General features: G+C 37.4%; 1 protein-coding gene across 11 annotated transcripts in view; it reads right to left on the bottom strand.

Annotated features, from left to right (window-relative positions):
- Nucleotides 1–25,384, bottom strand: part of LOC5578975 (protein FAM46C) — a 296,248-nt gene that overhangs the window by 26,586 nt on the left and 244,278 nt on the right. The window contains exon 1 of one of the 11 annotated variants that reach the window (XM_021841529.1): nt 17,162–17,250. The exons of 9 other annotated variants lie outside the window; for them this stretch is intronic. The gene's annotated coding sequence lies outside the window, so the exon portion shown is untranslated. Of the gene's footprint in view, nt 1–122; nt 359–17,161; nt 17,251–25,384 lie in introns of those variants that run through there. One more of the 11 variants, XM_021841530.1, reaches the window with a different exon arrangement.

Here is a 25,384-nt window from a genome sequence, read left to right as displayed (position 1 = left end):
CCAATACTGTTCTTACAACATACAATCACAGGGAGGAGACGAGGTTGACCGACTCACCGCAGCAGCTACCTACCCATTAATAACCACAATTTCGCGCGTATGTTTACTATGGGAATTCTTACCCAGAAAAGCTCCACAAAGTGTACGGCTTGGGTTATTATTTGTTGTTCAAGGACTTCACCGTCATCGTTGTCGTCGTCGTGGTCGTTTTTCGTATCCGGATGGAGGGCGAATTCCTGAGCGACGGACGTACAAAACCTGAGTGTATTTTGCGGTGTGGTGGTTGTTGGTAAACACACGAGTCCTGGGTCACGTCAACGTCGGATATCTACACTTTGGTATCGTGTTGTTGTTTTAGAAAATGTATCAACGAAGCGACAGGTGGGAAGTTGAATAAAAGCTTAACAGATCTAACTACGTCTTTCCGATAGACCCAGACAAGGTCACACTCCATTCGAAATCGAATTCCCTGACATTGATTTAAGCCTTTCGGACTCAATCGACGACCTCGCCTTTGGTGGTAGACGTAGAACAATCACACATTATGAAGAGATTTCGCGAGCTACCTTCCTTTCACTTGCGTTCGTGTTGGTTGAACGCAAACGGAGTCAGAGATGACTCGGCTCAATTCCTCCGAAGCCGAACAAAAACCTTCAAAACGATCCATCATTTCGCGAAACGAATCGATCTTTTGTGTGCGTCGATCGCCGAGGCCCTTTCAAAATTCGTCGCGCTAAAAATAAACCCAGGAACTGAACTTCGACGACGACGATGCGTGCGTAAACCCATCCACGAGTTTTTCGCCGCCGAATCGATCAACCGGGGGAAAAAAATATCTACTCGAGGTGAGCTGCGGCTACCCATCGTTGCAAATCGCGCAAGTAAGCACTACACAACAACAATTGTAAATACAGGAAGGAGTCCAATTATATCAATTACCCTACAACTGGGGCCAGTGCCGCCGTCGCCGTCGCCACCGGTGCTAGCTGGTTCAATTTCTAGGAACTTGTTAGCAGTGCGACGTCGTCGTCGTCGTCGTCGTTTTGCCGTCTGTGGTTGTGGTGGTCTCACAATCGATCCACTTTTCCGTATTGTGTTCGGGTGATTCAAGGATAGCTATCGATTCTTAACGCAAACAAAGCGACTTGTGTGATGGATCAATTTTCTCTTTGAGATGCATAATACGTCAGTGGAGTAGATTGTCAATCCGTAGATATGGTTGGGATTTGCCTTAAGTCATGTGAAAAGTGTTGCTACAAAACAAGGATTCAAACATTACTGAAACTTATTTAAAACCTTGATCAAAACTCCAAAGAGATTCGTACTGTTTTGTTTTTTGTAATGATCGACTTGATGGGGCATGTGGTGGAGTTACAACCATCATCAGGCGTATAAAACATCAACTTTTTTCGTCATTTGAAACCAAAGTTTTTGATATTTTGGGTGTTTCTGTTGAAACACAGCTTGGTAAATATACTTTCAAAGCTGCCTATCTGCCTTTTTAATGCACTGGGCAGCAGGTTAGTTTGCTCCAAACTGACTCGCAATAAGTCAATGTTTTTGTCATTGCCACTTAATTGCCAAACATCGCTCATGGAATAATTTGGAATAATTCGCAAAGTTATTTCAGCGACAGAATTTTATTTGATGGGTGCTCTTCAGGAAACTTCTCAATTCAATACCTCGATAGCCCTACTTTTTTACTCTAAGCCTTTTTGGAAATTATCAAAATTTTTGAAAGACACCTCAGAAGCCAATTCCGGCCTTGAAAGAGCAAAACAAATTATAACTAACTAATTGCGAAAAATCTCGAAAACTTGCTATGCAGTTTGAAAGCGCGTATAATTTTAATTTAGGGCTCACTAGTCCAATTGAAAATCAAGTTACTCAGGATTTCGAAAACATTATCAATCAAGAAAACGTTTACAGAAATTCCTAGAGGACTGATTTGGAAGAAGTGAGAACTATTATTTAAAAATTCAAAAATATGAAAGCCCCTGGTGATGATGGAATTTTCTACATCCTCTCCAAGAAACTTCCATAAAGTAGCTTATTATTTTTGGTTGATATATTTAACAAATGTGTTCAATTCGCATATTTTCCTGACAAATGGAAAAAAAAATACCAAGGTTGTACCGAACAAAAATCCTGCAGAAGCTTACATCTATCGTCCAATCAGGATACAAAACAAGAGTCGGCTTGGCTCGAATCTCTAGTCGTTTTCGTTTTCAGGAACTGAGTCGGTGATCAACACGTAGGTAAAGATAACAACACCAAGCAAATTGTAGTTCGGTCGAACCTGTATCGGGTTGGGGTTGGAACTGTGATTCAGAACGAGTTTTGCCTGTTCCAACCTAGGTTCGAAAACACATGCACGCACATATGTCAAATAATAAGACCGATTTTTGATGGACTTAGAACAGCTAATGATGGTCATTCATAAATTCAGAAGAGTAGCATCAAGAATTTTATGGGAAACTTCAATAGGGCCCGAAGGCTCGTACCAAAAGTACTTTATGGGTCGTCCGTTCTCTTTTCAGTACACAAAGTCGCGTGGTTTCATGAGCTAAATCTAGAGAACACGCTGAGTCTTCCTAATGTGCGGTAACAAACATCGCCCACTGTTATCTTCTTGTCAAAAACTATCTGCATGTTGTATAAATATGTATGTCTACATATTCATAGCTTCAACTCTCAGGAGAGAATATTGGGTAACTATTTAAGACAGGTCGACTAAAAACATGACGCAGTAAAGTTACAGAAGAAGTTGCTTTTTTCACAAAGATTGCAACCCACACTGCAGATGTTCCGGAAGGTGAACCTTCGAAAAGCTAGAGACTTTTACCAAGAATCACCGGCGAGAATAAACTGGGGGAACTACGCACTCAGAGGAATTAGTACATCACAGATCATACCTGAAGGAAGGTAGAAGAACAGAACAATGCTAGAGCCACGATTGTGCGAGTGAAACTTCAAGATGTCAGATTTTAAGTTCACCATCTAGATTCTACGCTGAAACGAGTACGCACTAGCCGATGAAAGTCCGAGAATCTAAATAATGGTTTAACACTTCGGACAACTCTTTCAAGTACCACCCCTTTTATCGATATGATGTGCCAAGTATTCGACGTAATACTCGCCTAAACCCCTTTTTCTTCTTTACGCATTGGGACAGAGCCAGCTTCTCAGCTTAGTGTTCTTAGATCGTATCCACAGATATTAACTAACAACATTTTGTCAATGTTTACTGTATGTCCGGAGTAGTCACGGGAATTTCCATTACGACAAGATCCTGAATCAACCGGGAATCGAACTCAGACACCTTCAGCATGACTCTGCTTTGAAGCCGACAACTTGAACACCAGTCTATGTAAAGAGCAGGGATCTAACGAAGGTTCAGGAATTCTTCTTTCGGGCGTTACGTTCCAACTAGCACAGAGCATGCTACTCAGCTTAGTGTTCTTATTATCACTTCTACAATTATGTAGAACTGAGAGCTTTCCTCGACTAGCGGTATTCAAAGCCAAGATCCTTTGTATGGAATGTCAAGTTCCTACGCACCACAAAGCGACCTATTATGGACGGTAACGGTTTTCTCGGGAAACTGATCAAGGCAACGATGGATAGTGTACAGTACTATCGGGTGCGTTATCGGACCCGTTTGAAACTCGAAGAGGACTTTGACAGTGCGATGGTTTTTTCTGCCTCCTGTTCAATATTGCGCTAGAAGGTGTTACAAAACGGACCGGCTTCAACATGTACAAGACGCTGATAAGACCGGTAGTCCTCTATGGGCATGAAATGTGGATGCTCGAATGTGACCAATGCTCGAAGAGGACCTACAAGCGCTAGGAGTTTTCGAATCTCAGGAGTCTGATCACTTTGAAAGATGGCGTCTTTGGCAGAGTTGTTCAGTAGCTCAAATGCTTTATTCGTTTAATCCTTGAAGTTCGAGATTGGGTAGAATAATGTTAGTCCCTAAACTTCAGAACAACTGTGCTGAAAATGAGATCTTTCCAAAAAGTCAGGAACCTGAAGTATCCGAAAAACAAAAGTTTCATGCTCACTAGTGTCATCTGGTGGCAAAATATCCTATTTCTTGGCTTAAATAATGAAAGCCCTCGAGCTACTGAACGACTTTGCCGAAGACGCCATCCTGAAATATCTGCAAAACCAAAGTAACAGAAGTTTCGGAACTCAGCAGTTCTTTAAGTTTGAAGAAATTTTTAGCAATTGACACAGTTCCAGAAGCTCTCAAGAGGTTAATATTTGCTTTGAAGGGCTTCTAAAGAATCCTTAAAGACTTTCCAAGAAGACTTTAAAGATTTCCAAAGTGGTTTTTTAGATGTTCTCACGGATTTCCAAGGGGTTTCTAGAGGTTTGCCAAAATGTTTCCAGATGTTTCCAGAGGGTCTGAAGGGCTTCCAAGAGTTCCAAAGAATTCACAAGGAACTTGTGGAGGTTATTGGATTTCACGCTATTTGCCTTTACTTCCAAGAAGAGTGGTGTTGGAGCGTGATCTGTTCATGCATTCAACAAGTGAACGCGTGAGAATAAGAAAAGTTTGTTTTGGCTTTGGATTTTTGTATGCTTTGAGGAAATAACATAGATCAAGAAAAATGTGATCAATTTAATTGTAAGACCCGAAATTTTAATTCAAGGTAAAAATGACATCCATGTTTTTTTTCATCTCACTGTTCAGGTTCTGTACACAACGTAAACTGTGCACTGTTCAAGCACCAGATGTTATCAAGAAGTCCCTATAAATTCACACATATTCCTAAGTATTTTACAGGGATTTTCATGAAGCTTATTGGAAGAATCAAAAAGTTCACAGCGGCTTCTAAGAACAAATTCCTAGCAATTGCTAAGGGATTCCAAGCGGATCACATAGATATATGATGGTTTAAAGAGAGTATCCAGAGGTTGGGGGAGAGTACCCAGGGTTATCAGAAAACCCGAGAGGTTATCAGAAGTTTCTTACGACTCTCAAGTGGCTTATAGAAGTTTTCAAAAGGTTCCCCTAAGTAACCTGATTTTTACAAAGTTCCCAAGTGGTTCACGTGGTACCTAGGGATTTCCAAAGTGTTTCAAGAAGTTTTTAGGAGTTGCTTACGTATTTACAGAGGCTTCCCAAGACGCTTTTAAAAAGTTCCCAAATGTTTCAGAGATGTTCTTCGAGGTTTCAAACGGAATTCCCAGAGGTCTCTACTGTTCTCAAAGGTTTCCAAAGGTTCCTAAGCACTTCTTTGAGAGTTTTTTCTATTTCTATTCTAAAACTTCTAAGGAACTCCATGGGAATCGATGAAAACTTCTGTAAACTGCTTGAGAACTTTAGAAAAGCTCCAATGGGACTTTAAAAGGTTTTCAAGGTTCCAGGTCATTGGGCCGAATGCCGTTCGGCCGAAATTGAAAACAATAGTGATCTACAGTTAGCCTGCATTTGCAATGAATTTTAAAACTGAATTTCAAAGAACTGCTTTTTCTAAAAAAAAAAAGAATAAATCATTATAAATAAGTAACCAGATAGCACTTTAATTCACCATTATAGAGCTGACAAGCCCTATATTAGCAATATAACAGCCCTATAAGGCCAAAAAGGCTAGTGGTTACTTGGGCAGTCAGTGTTGGAAGAAGAACAATCCTATGCTAGCAGCAATAGCTTCCAGCCGACTGTTACTACAGCTGTTGACAGTAACTAAAACGGTAAACGATTTACTCGGACTTCTGCAAGATCGGTTTACTTCGATCCCTCGAATAGTACTAAGTAAATTATTCTAGAGTTCTAGCAACCACATATGTCAACTTCTAATAAATATGAAAAATAGTTTTCTCTTGAAAGAACAGCCTATGATCAAAAGAAGGAAAAATCTCTTATAAATATTTAAGCAATTGTAATGCAATTATTCGTTATATCAGTATAACTTAAAAGAACTGCTGATGATTTAAAGAAGTCATTTTCTTACTAAAATATAAGCTAAATCGTTGCCAATTGTAATGTAACCAGTATAAATCGAAAGAATCGAGCCTATGCTTTAAGAACGAAAAATTTCTGAAGTAATTATTAAAATTACTTTAAACCGTAGCATACTGTTGGTAACTCAGAGACGAACAAACCATCAGCTTAACGCGATGTGTGGAGTTTACAACTTCGTCTTGGATTGACGGATTGATTTGGAGCACTTATGTTTATAGCGACAAACATGACGTCCCGTAACATAATTAAAATCAACAAATTAACTAGCAGATCAGTTATTGGGCCATGTTTTTAAATTATACACATAAGTGTTGTTGTAATTCGGACATGTGGCCGGACACCGGTTTTCAAAATTCTCAAGCGGTTTACAGATTTTCTTCGAGTTTCCAAAATGTTCTCAAATGATTGTTAGAGGCTTTGGTTTATTCGTTTAACCCCAGGTTGTCAGGGGTTCCCAAAAGCTTCATTGGAATTAACAAATGGCTCTCGATGAATCCAAAACCCCAGTAAAACCTTTAAATATCGTAAAACCTTTTGTTAACGCACTTTGAAAACGCCTGTCAGTTCAACCACAGTCGAATGATGTTCTTCGCATATCTAAGGCAGGGTTTCCCAACCTGTTGTTCGTGGACCCCTGGGGGCCGTGATGCTTTCTCAGGGAGTCCGCGAACTCTTGAAAGAAAAGTGTCATTCTATTTTTGATTCATCTGCGTTGCATAAATATTCCTGGGTGACCTTGATAATGAACCTAAGCTTGTAGGAATCTAAAGGTTTCTTAAAATCTTTGCACATTCTGGAAATTATTTGACATAACCTTATGAAAATCTCTTTTGATTATTCCCGGGGAAAACTTTAACAAATTCTGTAGAGTACTTTTGACCAGTGCTGTTATATGTCAAAGTTTTGGAAAAAATGAAATCAGAAAATATGGATTGCCGATAATAATTCAGAAATGATCATCAACGAAAACATTTTTCGATGACTTTTTCCAAAACGGATGGCAGATGTTTGCAATGAATCTTAACCGCCTTTAGGCAACGAATGTCATTAGTCATAACGTGTCATTTTCCCAAATGCTTCATTAGGCTCAAGCATAATCACTTTTGTTATAAGGTCGTGTATTTCTTTTTACAAATACTATAATTGGACCAATCGGCTCACCGAATAGGTAATTTTCCCGAACACAGTCAGTTCATCTAAGTTTGAAATTGAAGGGACATAGGCTGAAAGATTGATTGATTTAGTATAGGGAACACCTGTGCTGCTATTCCTGAATTCAATGCCGACTTGAGAAAAATCGATTTATATAGAGTTTACTTCACATAGAAGGAATCTTTAGGCGGCCATTCCATGAAAAACCGATCTAATGGGTCACCGAATTCTGTTAAAATTTGCTATTTTGTTCCTGTAAAAAACATTTTTTGAGAAATTGTATATATTTTTTTGAAATTCAAAAGCTTTAGCTTTCATTTCGTCAAAAAAAAAAAAATTGAAAATCGGTCAAGCGGTTCAAATTTTATGATTTCTAAAAAATAAAAATTTTGCAAAGTCGCGATTTTTCTGGTCACTCTATTCCGGAAATGGTCACCCTAATCAAAATATCCAAAAACACGTGTATCCTTATTTCGGATGAGGATCAAAATAGCCAACCACTAGACCGGTTTTCCATGGAACGGCTTATGGAATTAAATTTATAGTACACGGCAACGTGGATCTACTCAAACCTGAGTTGTTTCAACGCAAAACCGTAGTTGGCTAAATTTCCAGGGCCTCCATTATGTACTTTTTCGTTAAAGCTATTAGAAAGAAATAAGTAATTTTTTAGTATTCTCTTTGAATTCATTCAACCTAAGCTTGAGAATAATGAATTTACCCAAATATGGCTTATTGGGCCAAACTACCCCCATTGGGTAGGTGCAGCTTTCTCTATTTTGACAACGTTGGTGGGGAAGAGAGAAAATACCGAGAGATTTAGGGTTGAGAGAATTATCGATATACTTAATTTTGGGTAAAATCAACTCAAAAATTAGGTATTTTTTTTTCGTGAACTAAATTTCATAACAGAATGAGACACCTGACCAAATAGCATTTCTAGTCAAACCGCACATCTAATCAAATGTGACAAATACTTTGCACTTCAACTCGTGACATTATATCGAATGCAACGTTTACACTGCGATATCGTTCACTGCAAATCTGAGCGACTTCAGACTTCCACTTTCAGCTTATCAGTTTGCTTTAGCGAAAGCGACAACGTCAACCAAACCATCCATCTGGATGCAGTGTTCACCTGTGCAAGTAAACCACCGCTACATTTGTGATCACAAATCTACGTGCATTTGTGAGCGAAATCTACGCCAAGCACCACCACTTGACACGGGGAGTAGCTTTCGATCTGATTCAGTGCAACTTTACCATCCACCATTGACATTGAACTTGGTTGGAGGAACTCGCGTCAAGTGCTCGCGTTTCAAGTGGGAGAAGCGGGTCACGTGTTTGCTTCCCTGGTGGACTAGGGTTACCATTTTGGATGGTATATTTCCAGAAAAATTGCAACAGTTGAAAGGAAATTAGGGCCCTATTTTATAAGTCGAGTCGATCAAAATGACTCGACCTGAGTCACTGTCGACCGAAAAATTCGCTCGACACGGCTCTGTCACTCGATTTTTTCGACAGTTGTCACTTAATGTGACTAGATTACTATGGCAGTCGACGGGTGACATCTAAAATATGCATGCTTACTTTGATCGATATTGACTACAGACGAGTCACATGAATCTGCTCGATTTACAAAATAGACCCCTAATTCCACACAGTGGTCCTTCAACAAATTAGCTTCATTTTTTTTAAAACTTGTGTCAGTATTTAGGAAAGTACACATTTTTTCGAGGCAAAATGAGTACATGTCATAGAATACATGTGGTAACTCTAGGTGGACTGCATCCGGTGGCTACACGGTGAGGTGGCAGACATTTCCGAACTGTTGCTGCTGTCATATCGCACGCAGATTGTCGTAGAGGCAATGTTGGTTTAACCAACAAACGACGACCGGTGATGGCGCGACAACAACGATGACAATTTATGGAAATTCCGCGAATGATAAGAAAACTGTGGACCACCCACGCCGGAGCACACGGTCGCCATAAATTGGGTCCCAAATTGCGAAGTAGACACGTTTATCTTGATTTCTACGAATCGTATCCGGTCACCGGGAAATGGCTTTCTTGCAAACAATTCTCGGACGTGGTAAATGGCAATTTTGCGGCGTTGTTCTTATTAGTTAGTCGATCATTTTTTAGGAGTTATTATACAGAGAACATTCTAAAACATCCAATAAACTAGTTATCACGGCATACCATGCTGAGAGTAGTAGATTTGAATCGCACCGTTTGACGATCTTTTTGGTTTTGACATTTTTCGAGTTCCCAGATCATAGAGCATATTTGTGCTTGTCACACAATATACAAATGCAAAAATGATGACTTGGCTAAGAAAGGTCTCAGTTAATATCTATGGGAGTTCTCACAGAACATTAGGCTAGGAAGCAGGCTCTGTTCCAGTAGCGATGTAACGCCAGAAAGAAGCTGAAGCATCAAAGCTTTTTTGTTGCCTTATTCAGGTCCTCTGCATTTGCATTTTCCCACATTAGTTGATTACCCCCTCATAAACCATCCACATCGAAGTGGCCACACGTCTCGCTAGCGTTCATTCGATGATGGACGAGTCCACCGTCAGCGAATTCCTTTGCAATACGGCGCAGATGATTACTATGGATGGTGGCAGCGAAATTTGCATAAGTACATACCGCACGCCGGTCGTCGCCGTCTTCGGATGAACACCAATCGTCGTTTGCACAATTTATGTAAAAGTAACCTTTTGTGAGGGGGCCCAGATAGCCGTGGCGGTGAAAGAGCAGCTATTGAGCTAGACCAAGCCGAGGTCGTGGGTTCGAATCCCACCGGCCGACGATCTTTTCGTGAAAGAAACTCTCTAGACTTCCCTGGGCGTAGAGTAACTTCGTCGTCACTGCACACGATATACACATGTTAGGCGTATTCCACAATCCAAGGTGTTTTTAATTGTGAAATAACTCAAAAAGTAATTGACTTGTACGGATTAGGGTACACAACTTATACACAAATAAACTCCATGTCACTACAATTAGAAATGAGTTTTATTTGTGTTTTAGAAGTTGAGCTTGGTTGTTAATAAACCATATGAATTCAACAGATTTCACAGGATCTAGCTATGAAAGCCAAAGAGCCTGATAAGAATCTTCAGGTATCCAAAACGAGCAGAATCCTGTTAGAATTCTGAAGAAGCTCAGTAGAAATCCAGAGCATCTAGCGTAGGACTCTGATAGGAATTGACATCTACCCAAGAATTTTCCAAGAATTCTTAGTATATCATTTAAAATTTTAAGATTGCTCCTATGGAAAATTTCAAAAGTTCAATGGAGGGTTTCAAAAGGCTTCTCAGAATAACCCTAGCAATCTCCAAATCTGGAAATAGGAATAGGAATAATAGGAATCAGGTGGATGAAAATGATTTCTGTCAAATGTACCAGTAATGTGGTGAGATGCACTACAAACAGCGAATTGTTCTGAAAATCCATGGTTGTTTTAAGAATGAGCGTAGTCAGCTACAATAGTAAATTTAATTATATTTTTTTTCCCGTGTATAGAATCTCTATCGTAATCATCGCACGCTCTAATGACCTTATTGACAATAAAGTACAAAGGATTTTTATAACTTTAAGGTGTGTCTCTCATACTAAATTCCGGAAAACCCAGCTCTTTTGTGCAGCTAAAAACTGTCTTACAAAATGCAGGGGTAAACTTTTGCCGACAGAATATTTATAACCTTCCAATTACAAAATCTGAATGTTTTCGTTAAAATATTCTAGGAAGATGAATGTTCAATAATGATCGAGACTTTGACACCATGTGTATAAAACTCTTATTAAACTGTGTTTTGTCATCCAAAATAACATCGAAAAGATCATTAGGTAAAGATTAATTAAAACCTGAGAGAGACTCGCGAAGAGGAAAAATATCAACGTCATGTGCAGCCCAGATTCCCCTCTCACGAAACGTCAAATGCAGCCCACCGTTTTTATAGCTGAAATAGTGAAAAGTATTGTGTTCAAAGTAAACTGTTATTAAAAACCTCAACCTCAGTCGGCGGAGCAGTTTTTTTCCAAAGTTGCTGATAAATCTAAGCAGAAGATTAATTATTTCTAATGTCTGCTACGTTTGCTGGCACAAAATTTCACTCAAATGGCTATTTATGATTCGATGTGATGCAAACTTAATCATTTTTTGCTGAGAGGTTCATGTGAGGATTTGAACAGCATGCGCATAATTGGTATGCGCATGCGCATAATTGGTATGCACAAAGTGGAATAAGAAAAAAACTCAGCAATCACAGAAAAAGAAGACCGTCTTCGCGAGTCTCGTCTCAGATTAAAACTGCCTCTACATTATAAAAAGCACAGATCTAAAAAACGAAACAGTAGACTTTAATGAAAATACGATCGATTGATCGCAACCAACGTGTTACTAAATCATCATGTTTTCAGAGCAATCGGTTGTTTTGTTCTCTATGTTTGTACTCTTGAAAACTCTTTTTTACTTAGTGCTCCGCGGAGTATGATCTTCACAGCAGTATCCACAGAAGTCTCCATAGAGGTTTCTATTGATATCTCCACAAGGATCTTCACAAAGATCTCCATAGATATTTTTACCGAATTTACAAGTCTACACAGAGGACCCCATAAGTCTACACAGAAATTTGCATGGAAGTGTTTCTGTAAACTGTACGAAACGGGTTCTTATTCCTCTTTCTGGCGTTACGTCTTAATAGCGATCGAGCTTGCTTCTAAGCTTAGTGCTCTAGGAACATTTCCACTGTTATTAACTGTGAGTTTTTTTTTGCCAAAGTTACCATTATCCATTCGTATGTCGTATGGCAAGCCCAATTATACTTTATACATAAAGAAACTAGAGGCCAAATTGTGAGACCTCTCAGAGGAAACAGTTTAATTTTTGAAACATTTGTTGGAGGAATTCATTGGTAAATTCCAGCAGAAATTATGGAAGCAACTTCTGGAAGAATTCTCGAAAATAATGCTGGAGAAAATGTTAAAAGAATCTTAACCGAGGATTTCTCGCTGAACTTTTTCAAGACCCTTTTAAGATTATTAACTTTCTCTTTCATCTATGTCTAAGACGCATTAACATCTTGCGGTGCGATTTCCGTACCAATTACACAGCGTAACAAAAACGACATGTTTGCGTGTCTCAAGGATCAAATTATGTGTCTCTAGTAGATTTGGGGCTGCTGAATCTGATGCCTTTCTCAGAAATGTTCCTGCACGTCACAATTTTTAGCTACATGTCGTTAAAGTTGCATTAAACACTGGTTTCGTTAATGTTTACATGAAATTTAAACAATGATTAATCAAAAAGGATTTTAATCTTATCCACCAAGCATGCAAAATAGGACTTTAACTTTCATTTCAGATATAATTTGGTTGAAATTGAACGGTTAAATTAGGGTTAAATCGATTTTTTCAACATGCTTGTAGTCTCTATACAAACTTTTTCGTTTCTCTTATATGGCAAAATACAATACTTTTCTAAACCATCGAAAAATAACTTTTGAGCATCGGAAGTATTATGAACTTTGTTGAAAAGTATTGTTATATACATGAAGTTTGAGTTCTGAAGCAAATTAAGCGAATAAAAAGCCATACAAGCTGGAAAACTTGCATGCAAGTTGGCTGAAATAGTCAAATTTAGCATTTTCAACAGCCAATATCTCAAAAACTAGACGTGCTATGATATTTTTGAGAATGGCAATGGATTCAGCAACCTTTAATTTAGTAAATAGAGGTATTTTAGTGCTTGAGACAAAACCGTGTTCCGTAGTGTTACTAGTAAAGAATATATAGTTTTGATCAACAGTAAAACACTTGCTAAAAGATTCAGTGTTGGTGTTCTCATTGTTACTTGAGTCGTTTAGAAAAGTTCAGTGAGATTAAAAAAATCTGAAATATCTCGAAACTGATTAGTTTTTGAAGAAGCTTTAATAGCTCTATTTCAAATAATTTGTTGAATAATTGAGAAAATAATTCGGAATAATATGTAATAAAATAACAGAAACTTCTTGTATGATTTCCTGACGAAATCTGTTGCAAATGAGCTACGTAAAAATGCCTCCACGAACGTCTGCACATAGGACTCTACCAGGGGTTGAATGTTGAGTGAATTGAGAGTATATCTCATTTATTGCTCTATGCAACAATTATGATCCACAACGCATCTAAACAAGCTCCAACTCTGGGTACACTATTGCTATCAAATTTTTGGGGATTGTTTGTCATGTCAGTAAAGTAAAATAGCTACCTCCAAACCATGCACTGAAAACATCTCTTCGTATTTTATCCAAAATCCATTTCGTAAAACAAGATTTCGTACATATAACGCTATTTTCATTCATTGTACGAATTATTTTTACTTGACAGAATTTTGCGATTCAGTGACTTTACGAAATAATCGTAAGATGTACGATATACAATTCGTAGATTTGCGTTATCGTGTTGTTCGTATTACGAATTGTTTAGTATTACGAAACTGGTTGTTTAATCTACGAAATCATTCGTTGTTTTCTGCAACGAAAGGTTTCGTAGAAACATTTCGTAAAATACAACATGACACGACCGCAGCCAAAGAAGCGCGTATAAATGTTCGTTCTGAATACGAAACAAACGAATTTCGATTAAGAAATGTTTAGTACATTATAACAATCATTGTTTGTTTTGATTTCGAGCTTGAATCATATTACGAAGCTGGTTGCATAGATTTTACGAAACTGTTTCATTGCAGAAAACAACGAATAATTTTGTAGTTCAAACGAACGATTTCGTAATATAAAACAATATATATTTTCAGTGTGGACATGCCTTATATCAACTGCAGCGATTCGCAGTAGACAGGATGACCCGGGTCTGATCCACGTGACAAGCAAATCGGGCCCTTTGTCACCATAGAAGATGGTGTATCCATCCAACTTAAGAAACTTTGCCGATCATGGATCGATACAGATGCGATTAGGTTCTTCGATGTACTTCGAAATCAATTGAGAACGAATTCTGTAATGCCTGGTCTCCACATACATCAATAGAAGTTGAGAACAGAGCTTCTCACATGGGTCTCCACGCAAGACTCATCAATGATCTCCACTAGAATTTACATAGAGGTGTCCTCATGAGTCAGGAGTCTCTACAAGGTTCTCCAAGCTGAGCACTGGGATGTGAACAGAGTACACAGTCTACAGTTTTCACATGTGTAACCGTTTGGTTACAAAACCTCAAGATTGTTTTTTAATTTGTGCATATTGTTGAGTAACTGTAGTGTTTTTATAGATTTTATTAGTGTTGGGCAAAAGCCAAATATGGTATGGTATGTTCCAGGAGTAAATTTTAGATATAGTTTCCAAATCTTTTATCTCTTATATCTATTAAGGTAATATCTCTTTTAGCTATCCATATCAAAATTTTCTATTATGTACTAAGTCTTTTTCGCCTGCTCGGGAACCAACTCACCAGAACACCAAGCCACGGAACCATCTGCGAGCGCTAGCCAACGTCGTCCAACAACACCACCGGTACGTACCGAACAACGAAAACCATCTAGCCCTAGAATTGTCTTTTTAGCCACACTAGCCCAATAAATCCCTAAACTCATGAAATAGAATAAATCCCTTTAGTTGCAACCCACATTCAAGTACATTCCAATCTTTAAGAATACCATTGTTTCTGCACCCGTTGTTTCGAGTTGCCCTTCCGTATTACTCAGTAGCATGTCGACTCTGCGACACAGTTCAGAGGTCTCATGCTACTGAGCTAGTTAACCGGGAGTCTTGGTTCCACCATGAGCCTTTAGAGCATCAGCGTGAGTCTCAGTTAGTCTAACATGAGACATGGACATCTGTGAAAGTGTCCCCACAGCGTTATCCAAAGAAGGCTCTGCCCCACATAGGTCTTCACAAAAGTCTCTAGAAATTTTCTTTAGGAAAATCTATATAATTTTGCCCAGAAGTCTTTATAAAATAGTAAACAAATTTTGCTACAGAGGTCAGCAGTAAAAGTGGCAAGTAAAAAATAAAACAAAGATATTAAAGTTGATATTTTGAGCGTAAATAGGAAGTGTGAGTTTAAGTTGTACCTTAGCATATAGCAATGAACGTAAAAATGGTATATTTAACGATATTTTAAGGAGTGCGTTGAGAGAAGTCTTGGACGAATCTTTAATGTAATTTCTAATAAATTCGTGGAAGCATTCTTGGAGAAAGTCTATTGATGTTTAAAGTACTAGATTCTCTTATGTAATTTAATATGACAATCCCAACCAATTATGGAGATTTCTGAAGAAAGCTTGGAAGAACTCGAATACTCAAGGAATATTTATAAATTCCATAAGAAGTCACTAAATGAACACAAGGAGATATTTTTGAAGGAGTCCACAAAAAAACTTTCTAGAAAGCCCCTTGCGGGAAATTCCTGTGCGGATTCTCACGAGAATATCTTATAAGAACTTCTTGGATGAATTCTCAACAAGATTCTTAAGAAATTTCCAACGGGTATTCTTAGTGAAATCTTTGGAGGAATTTTTGGAATGATTGTTTTCACTGGATTACCGAATCACGCACAATAAAACCCTCTAGAACGATTTTAAGTTTCGTAAATAAAAACGATCCTTCAAAACTCGAAAAACTGATAGTCTCTGATAAACACTACCTTTTTTTTTTTGAACTAGAAGATACAATACTAAACGTACATAAAAAAAACTGAAAAATATTACAAAAAAGAGCACTTTTCACCTTATTTCCGTTTGTTGGTCCCATATTGCTATTAGTAAAATTATCCCATGCATCTCAGTCTCCCCACCAATCTCCGAAAGCATTGGCTTGGCTTGGCGGCCCAATTTTCGGACGGAAAAAGCTCATGCAACTGATTGCGACCATGTATACATGTTCCGTGGCGTAATGGATCTCCCTCACTTTTTTTTTCGCTAATTTGTTTGGTGCCGTGCGACTCGCCAAGCTCGCGAAAACCTTTCCCGTTTTCAAACGGGATTCGCACTCTCAGCTGCAACTCAATTCACAGCATAGGAAATTGCGAGTCTAAGGTGTGCAATGTAGAGACCGACCACGTGAGAAAACTGTAGGATGGCTTGGAAGATATCCATAGAGTAAGATGGCGAAAAGTTCGAGTAGGGCAAAAGTTTCTTGTCAAGATTTCTAGCTCAATAAAAAAAAGTTATAGAAGTTATGGTTACTCGAATGTTATTCAAGTAAGAGACTTTAAATGTTTGAAAACAATTTTTGGCCCACAGGTGGGCAAAATTTCGAAGCCTATAATATCTCACATAATAACTTACAAGCTACAGTTAACTTTCCATAACTCGATATTGAAGTGACCATCGAGTTAGGGAGGTATCGAGCTAAAGAGCACATACCAGTGCAAATGCACTCCAAGGGACCATCGAGGTAGCTATGAAAATTAATTTTTAGTTTGGTTCTCTATCTCGATATTGAGATACGGAAATGAATAAGAGAGAGTTTACCCTATTTTGAGCAAATTTCTGATCAAAATTTTGTGTGTATTTTTATAAAAACATCATTTATTGTAGAAAAAAAGGTATTCACAAAATTATCGCTGTTCAGTTGAAAAAGCAAATTTTTGCCCAACAAGTGGGAAAAAAGTTCGTTAGAAACAATACAACTTTAAAGTGTTGTTACTGAAAATGAGTAAATATTGCTGCACAGGTTTCTTCATAAGAATTGTAGCCAATATTTAAAAAGTCTACTGTGGAGTATTAATTCCATTTCAAAAGTTATAGTTTTTCCGGAAACATGCATTATTCCACAAATGTCAATTTTCTGCCCCAGCTTCCTCTATCGATATCGTTTTCTTATAAATAAGAGGAGTGATATTCCTGGAACAACCGGAATTGATCCCCCATCAATATCCTAACGTGTTACATAACCGACAACCTGTAAAGTCATCACAAACTTTTTGTTGTTCCTCCTAATATCGACCTCATGGTCAAGTCACCCCCGGCCCCAGGGTAGGAAGGTGACGTCAATCCGCACTAATTAGTAATCACATCCAATTACCTTCCCGTTCAGGCACAGCCAGCCAGCGCAGATAACAACCAATCAAATGGAGAAGATAATGATGATGATGGCGATGATGATTCATATACAACCTGGGATGGGACCTGGACTGACCGTTTGAATAAATCGATTTTATAATTGAAGCTTCCACCGGGCGGGGACCGTTTTCCGACGACGAGAATTATGATGTTACGGTACAAGTTTGTGACAACAATGTGCCTAGGTTATTTCACGTTTGATTGATGGGATCGAGCAGAATGGGCTTCAGGGTTGAACCACCGGAAGTGGTCGTGTTCAATCGATTTATATGTACCTGCAACGAGATGAAAGGGTGGGAAAAGTACAATTAGCTTACGGTACGTTATCATGTTGTGGGAGTGCAGCAATGGGCGAACGAACATTTTCGATTGGATTGGCTTATCAGGTCCGAAAGGGGGTTATTCTTGCTTCGATGCAGATAGAAGCATCTCCCACACGATGCTTGAATCAAGGCAAATCAAACTTTGACACTTCTATGCGATTCAGTGCACACTTTATCACTAAGTAGGCGTTGCTTAGAGTAGCAGGGGTTTTCAGACCAATGGGCACATTGTTCTCAAACATGAAATTTTGTTTAAAGCGAAGTATATGCACTTCAACAGAAAAGTAATCGCCTATCTCGATGGGATTTTTTTTAATTGCCCACTTTACGATTTCGAAATTTTGTCTTTGCATGGACGGTTTAATCTATACTGTTTCACTCAAGAAACGTTAAAATTTCTTATTTCTTCGACAGAAATGTTTAAGAAATTTTCTACAGCGAGCTACATTTTCAAAACGTGATCCTCACAACAGTTTTTTTGTAGAAGGCGTCTCGTTTGTCAAAAAGTTAGCCCTTTTCAAATGACGGTCGAGACAAATTTTAGACGTACACAGAGAAAAACAATGTTCCCAAATTTGCGAACTTTTGAACTCATTTTTGAGTTATTTTGTTTCCCATTTATCTTTCGCATTTTACATTGTTGTCAAAGAGTACAGATCAAGACAACCCGGGAAGGGCAGTGTAAGGAGGAAGCGAAAGTTTAGATAGTGGCTTACCGAAAGTTAAGTGAAATATTCAATCTGATGATACAGTCCACATAACTCTCCACTAGACCTATTTATATTTTCAAAAATGTCTGGAAACTCCCCAGTCAACCAATACTTTGATTTTTCATTGCGAAATGAACTTCTGGCCAAAATTTCACTCAATTTAGAGTAAATTTAGTTGTGCTTCAAATCAATTATGTGCTTTTGGGCTATTTTTAAGCTTTAAAAAATCATAACTACCGAACGAAACATCAAAATTAATCGGAAATACTTCTATATAGTAGTTTATCCAATTCTACGAACTTTTGCCGAACACGATTTTATGATTAGAGCAAGTTTTAACATAGTTTGGTTGAGGTTTATATCTCTAGGTTCTTGAAAATCTCTTTTTTCGGGAATTGTTTTCACTGAACATCATGCCTGCATGAAAATTTCGGGTTTTTAATTTCCAGACATGATGACAATGCATATCTAAAAGTCAATCCCGTTTAAAGTTACCATTTATATTACGAAAATAAATTGTAAAAAATAGGTAATTATGAAGCACATTTGTAAATCCACTGTGGGTGAGCCAAGAGCACCACCGTGAGCTTCAATGAATACAAAATATGAACACGTCGATGATGATGATTGTTTTCAAATCGTTCTAAATGATCAGTGAAATGCGATCAAAACAATCATCACTCGGAAAGAAAAAGCAATGCTAACTTGTTCAATTCATTCGTTTCCGGTACATGTGTCATGCACACGGGTGAAAATGCGGCACTCAAAACAAGGAGAAAAAGTTATGATTTTGGGAGGAACGTGTAATTTCATGTTATGAAAATACACCATTACCAAAAGTCATGAAATCATGAATCTTTTTACCGTAACACCAGCTGTACGTTACGTTTCCAAAGCGTAAATTCAAATCATCAAATCATAAACTATGTATGCTGGAACCATGAATTAAATTCATGAAAACATAAACACTATTCATGGATTTAGATACCTGTCATTTATGATTCCAGTTTTGTTGCTGAAAAATTGAAATTTGAGTCATGAAATCATGAAGCAGGATCATGAAATCATGAATTAACTTCATGAAAACATAAAAACGTCAATTATGATCTCAGTATATATATCATAGGTAAATAAATAACATGAAGATGGATTTTGTGCCGGTAATTTCGGGATAAACTGTGAGAAAAGTCTACTTAACGAGTGCCACATCTTTGGCAGGAACGCGAACATCCGGTGGCAATGTTTGCACGCAAAATGTCATTTCAAACATCAATTGAATTGGCACATGGTCCCTGCGCTGCAAAATGCTGATGGATTGTATTGGCGATGGAAAAATCCTAAACGACTATACAGGCGTGAAACGTGGTGAAGATCATCCGGCTGCCGAAGGTTTGTGTGAGCTGCTCTATTGTAAGATGTGGAGAATGCATGACATCCGAACATTTAGAATCGCCGACGAATTTGTCAAGCAAAACCTTCGTTAATCATTGCCCGGTACTGAATGATCAGTGTGAAAGCTTACAAGTACATTTTCGCACATTTAATAGCACCGGCAGTTTAATTGGGTCATCGGGAATGTCATCGATATGATGGCAAAGTTCCGACGAGCATGGTATTCAAATTAACCACTTCCGCAAACAAAACTTATTTATAATTTCACTGTAAAAAACATTACCGATCGCAAAAGACGTGTTGACTTAAATGAAAAAAGTGACAGTTGGATTTATGTAACGCCCTCAGCACACAAATTCTTGATTAATAACCATGGTTTCATGACTTATAGTCATGATATTATGAAACATTAGTAGTTTACGGAACAAGTTGCAGAATGATGACTTTTACAGCACGAGTCGTAAATTTATCCTACGAGGCTTGCCGAGTAGGATAATTACAACGAGTGCTGTAAAAATCGAGTTCTGCAACGAGTTAGGTACAACATTTTTTGCAATTTCGTAGAAGTCCACTTGAGAGTATCAGGAATTATATCGGAATGAATTCACCATTATTTTACAATTTCTGAAACTTTGTTGTGTTATGATTCATTACGCAACTCAAAACAGTTGTGTAATGAGAAATCGCTGCGTAATGAATCATTACAGCACCGGTTTCAGTTGCGTAATGACTTTTCCCGCACTGCATATTTCAGTGCAGGAAAGTAGGCCGTTTCATGACAGATTGGCGTGATGAAAAACAGCCTATTACGATGAGAAATTGCAAAAAAATATTTTATGATTTCATGACTTTTTGTTCATGATTCCGGAAACGGATTTTTTTCCGTGCATGATTTAACTATCATCAGGTTGCGATGCGGTGCTCGATCTTTGGCAATTTATTGTAATTTATTGCCTTTAGCAACATGTAATCTGTTAATGGTCAATGAATTCATAAATGTATTATGTTTGATTCCCGTTGACTAGGGCCTGGAAAAATAATACCAATGCATGTTTTATATACCATGTATATTGAGAAAACTGTAATTTCTGGGTACTGCGGAGTACAAATTTAGATCAAACAATGTTAAAACTCAATTTAATCTTGTTAGCGTGTTCGACAATCTTTAACAGAATAGAATTAGCTTTCAAAGAGTGGTAATAGCAAGTGGTTTTGATTTTCCACATGCTAGTTATGATTTTTCAAACCTTGAAATAAGCCCAAAAACACATTTTTAACTTGAAGCATACTGAAATCTTTATCAAATGAGCTGGAAATTTGACCAAACATTGTTCTTAGCATGAGAATTCCGCATACTGCTTGACCGGTAGATTTCCAGACATTTTTATAAATATGAACAGGTCTACTCTCCACTAATCGACATTTTTAAGGACCATCGAGTTACAGAACACAAAACAAGTGCAACTGCGATCCAAGAGATTATCAAGGTAGTCATGAAAACCAAATTTATAACTCGACATCAAGATACCATATTTCGTATCTCGGGAAAGTTGACTGTTGTTGACTGAACTTGCCAGTTGGTACTTTTTTCAAATGACATCTAGTTGAAGGTACTGGGGCCGTCCATAAATGAAGTAGCTTTTTTTCACTGATTTTTTACACCCCCCTGCCCCCTCGTAGCATTTAGTCACAAATGGTGATACCCCCCTTGGAAAATACGTAGCATATCAAACAAACCCTCCCCCCTAATTTTTTAATTTGTTTCCAGAAAAAAAATCAAAACAAAGTTAAAATTTTATTTGATAATAATTACTAACTAAGTATCCTATTTAAGTTACATAATTTTACGGCCAAGTTTATATAGGTTAAATTCAATTTGTAGTACTTTTGCTGTTGTTAAAACCTAAAACAAGTTTACAGCTAAAAATGTAGAGCATTGGTAAAAATCTCGTACGGATTGATAAAGCTAACAGCAATGAGTAAGGGTTCAAAATCTTTTAAAACATATGGAATATGGACAATATGGAATGGATCATCGTCATAACTCTCTAAATTCAAATCCACTCAGCAAACAGTGGCCAGATAGAGAAAAAAAAAACCACTGTAATATTTGGATTGTTTAAAAAAAAATAAGCGATATTTAAACAGTCATCTTTATTAATATTTCAACTAAACTTCACCATCGTTTTCCATCCTGAAATATTCTTACACAACTTATAATGAAACAATGAAAAAATAAAAATGCTCTTTCGCTGAATTACCGAGTAAATTAGAAAACTGAATGATAAGACAATTTTGATAAATCTCGAATTTGATGTCTTCAATATTACCAAGGCTGTTTCATCAAGAGCATTTATATATTAAAATAAATCGATTATTTGACTGAGTAATAATTTCTGCAACATTTAACGCACTAAATAAATATCTTGTTGTTACGTGTTATAATGTAAAAACATTAATATTTGCCTAAATGGGCATATTGTATTCTATTGAAGAATTATAGCTCCAACAAAAAATATCAATACAACAAAAACGGTTGATTCTATGTGTTGACAAATGAAAAAAAAAACAATATCTTTCAAGTCGATAAAGCATTGATTTCTATTTAACTTTTTATCTTTTAATTTGTTTATTTACAAATAAAATAGTATAGACACGAATATAATATAATATTAACATAACTATTTATAGCTTGATAAAATCTGTTTGATTGTATATACCAGGAAAATTAAAACTTTGTTAGATTTTTTTCAAATAAAATGTCATTAATGTTTTGAAGCTGAATCATCATTTTATTATTCAGACAAAAAAAATTGATAGAAAAATAACGTTTTTACCGAAATTAATCAAAATGCTACGTCCACTAGTTGTGACCCCTCCCTCCCCCACGTCACACATCGTCATAAATCCGTGAAGACCCCCCTCCCCCCTAAAATGCTATGTCATTTATGGACGACCCCATTCCAGCGATGATCTTGAGCTAGATTGCCCTATGAACAAATGCATTTTTTTACATGAAATCTTCAAACTACGTTTATCTTATTGAGAAGTTAATAAGACCAATTCAGTTTTTACATGCACATTTATACTGACGATGTTGAATTGTTTGTATCCCTTCTGGAGTAATATGTACTTTAGCAAAATCAGTTACAGTTAGCTTTCTAATAAGACACCACCTACCTTTCTCTTACCACATTGTCTCAGTTGTGTTCCATCAAATGAAGATGATTTTTTTGTATGAAGTTTAGGCATTATATGAGCTTATCGCTCACAAAAATCCCAATGAATCTATACCAAAACAGTTGAATAATTGTGTTTGATGCAATATAAGTGACATGGTCTGGTAGAAAACTTAACTGAATGTACAAATATGTATTTTTTTTAAAGATTTTTCAATAAATGACCGTCTAGCATCATTATGTATCTTTGAATCAAAGTCACGATTCCTTCTTTTAAACATAAAGTTTATCATCAATATAAAGGGGTAGGATAAAATATAATTTTTCATCGATAGCCCATTGAAAATACAGTGAAAAAAATAATCAAAAGTAGCCAAACTCCATCTCAAACAATGCGGTATAACTTTTTTCTCCCCATACCATCTTTTTCTTGTCTCATTTTGATCTTTCAAATAATATATGAGTCATCTGTGTACATTCCGGGCCCAGATTTGCCCAATCTCCTTTTCATATAATAAAGATTCTTAACTGAAGAGACCCTATAAATATGGTGCCCAAAAACCATGTCCGTCCAGTACTCTCAACATATCTCCACTTATGCTCTCTGCGCTCAATTCAACCTTGACCGCAACCTCCCTCGAATCGAAGTGCGTCGCGGGTCAAATTCAAGGGAGGTCCATTCACTCCATTTGCATATGTCTGTCTCTCTCTCTCTCTCGGAAAGCATATCATCATCATTGCGATGCCGATCCCATGCCGGGTAACAATAATGCACCCCACTTTACCCCGCACACACGTGCTTCTAATTCAAATCGAGCACGTATAGGTAGGTACAGTGCTGTTCTGAATAATAGCAGCGCATGTCGATTTTCATACAAAATGCTCAACTTTGACATGCTGTAGTTTTGTTCCCTTTCGAGCAATCGAGTTGAAATTTTCTCCACAGAACTACAAATATGCCCAATTTTGTAAACACAAAATTTCAAAATTTTCTAAGCCCCTGCCGGAAAGTGAGATACTAGGTGAAATTGTTCAAAAAAATAGCAGTTTTAAAAATTTGAATTTCGGCTTGACATTATAGTTTTGAATTGTATATCACTTACCATTGGAACAATCTCCTCCTACTTTTCAAACCTACACCCAAACCGAAAATGTTAAAAATATTTGTAGAAGAAAAATTTTAAAATGAAAAACTGCTATTTTTTTCGAAAAATTTCACCTAGTGTCTCACTTTTCGGCAGGGACTCAGAAAAAACTGCAATTTTGTAGTTACAAAATTGATCATATTTGTAGTTCTGTGGAGAAAATTTCAGCTCGATTGCTTGAAAGGGAACATGTCAAAGTTGAGCATTTTGTATGAAAATCGACATGCGCTGCTATTATTCAGAACAGCACTGTAACTGTGCGTAGAGCACCAAGATCAACCGATGATACACTTGGCATGGGAAGCTCGCTCGCGTCTTCCATTCATGCGTTCGCTGTCGATCGGGGTTGGCAGTCGTCGTCGTTCGTCATTAGCTTTGTTGAATTTCGTTGTTTTCTGGGTCGCATTCTCAAGTTTTAGTCGAAGTGCAGAGAGCGATGGTATGCAAATAAAAATTACGTATACACTGATGCCATATTCAGCTGAAAAGATGTGTGCACATCGAATTTTTTTCTCTATTCGGTGTGCACCCATCTACTGGCTAACAATTACCCAGTTGGACAAATGCCCCGTCTTTTTGTTTTAGAAACTTTTTTTGTGTGCTCGATGAGGCGAACTATGCAGCTAGATGTGTGTTTGTACAACAAAGAATCAGAATGGTGAAGTGTGATACTTTTCGTTTCGTGTTGAAAAATAAAAATGCAAATGACAAAATTACTGTCAAGAGTTGTCGGACTTTGATCCCAGAGTTTGTCGTTGAGAACTATCACATATCGGCGAGGCTTTGAAATTTAAAACCAAATGAAGGTTCAATTCGGTGAGATTGGCTTGCTAACTTGGTATTAGGAAAATCTTCCATTTTTGCAAATTTGAAGAAAAAATATCTACATTATTTGCAATCTACTACACTGCCCATAAACGCATGTCAGTCCCATGTTTGCTGGATTTCCTATTCACATGGGACAATTATGTGTTTATGGGCAGTACAGATGACACGCAAGTATCGTTCTATGATTGAAAGGCTTGTGTCATCCGCAAACAAAGATTTTTTACATCCCTGAGTTAATGCAGGTAAGTCAGAAGTGAATATATTGTATAATATTGGTCCCAAAATGCTGCCTTGAGGAACACCAGCTCTTACAGGGAGTCTTTCAGACATGGAGTTCTGATAATTAACCTGAAGTGTACGATCTGACAGATAACTTTGAATTATTCTAACAATATATGTTGGAAAATTAAAGTTTTTAAATTTTACGATCGAATCTTCATGACAAACACTGTCAAATCCTTTTTCTATGTCTAAAAGAGCAAGACCAGTAGGATAGCCTTCAGATTTCTTGGAACGGATCAAATTTATTACACGTAAAAGTTGATGAGTGGTCGAATGTCCATGGCGGAATCCTAACTGTTCATTGGCGAAAATAGAATTTTCATTGA

This window comes from Aedes aegypti, chromosome 2 (genome assembly GCF_002204515.2).
Source record: "Aedes aegypti strain LVP_AGWG chromosome 2, AaegL5.0 Primary Assembly, whole genome shotgun sequence".
NCBI lineage: Eukaryota > Metazoa > Arthropoda > Insecta > Diptera > Culicidae > Aedes > Aedes aegypti.
Note: the sequence above shows the minus strand (reverse complement) of the source record. Positions and strands in the feature narration are given on the sequence as shown.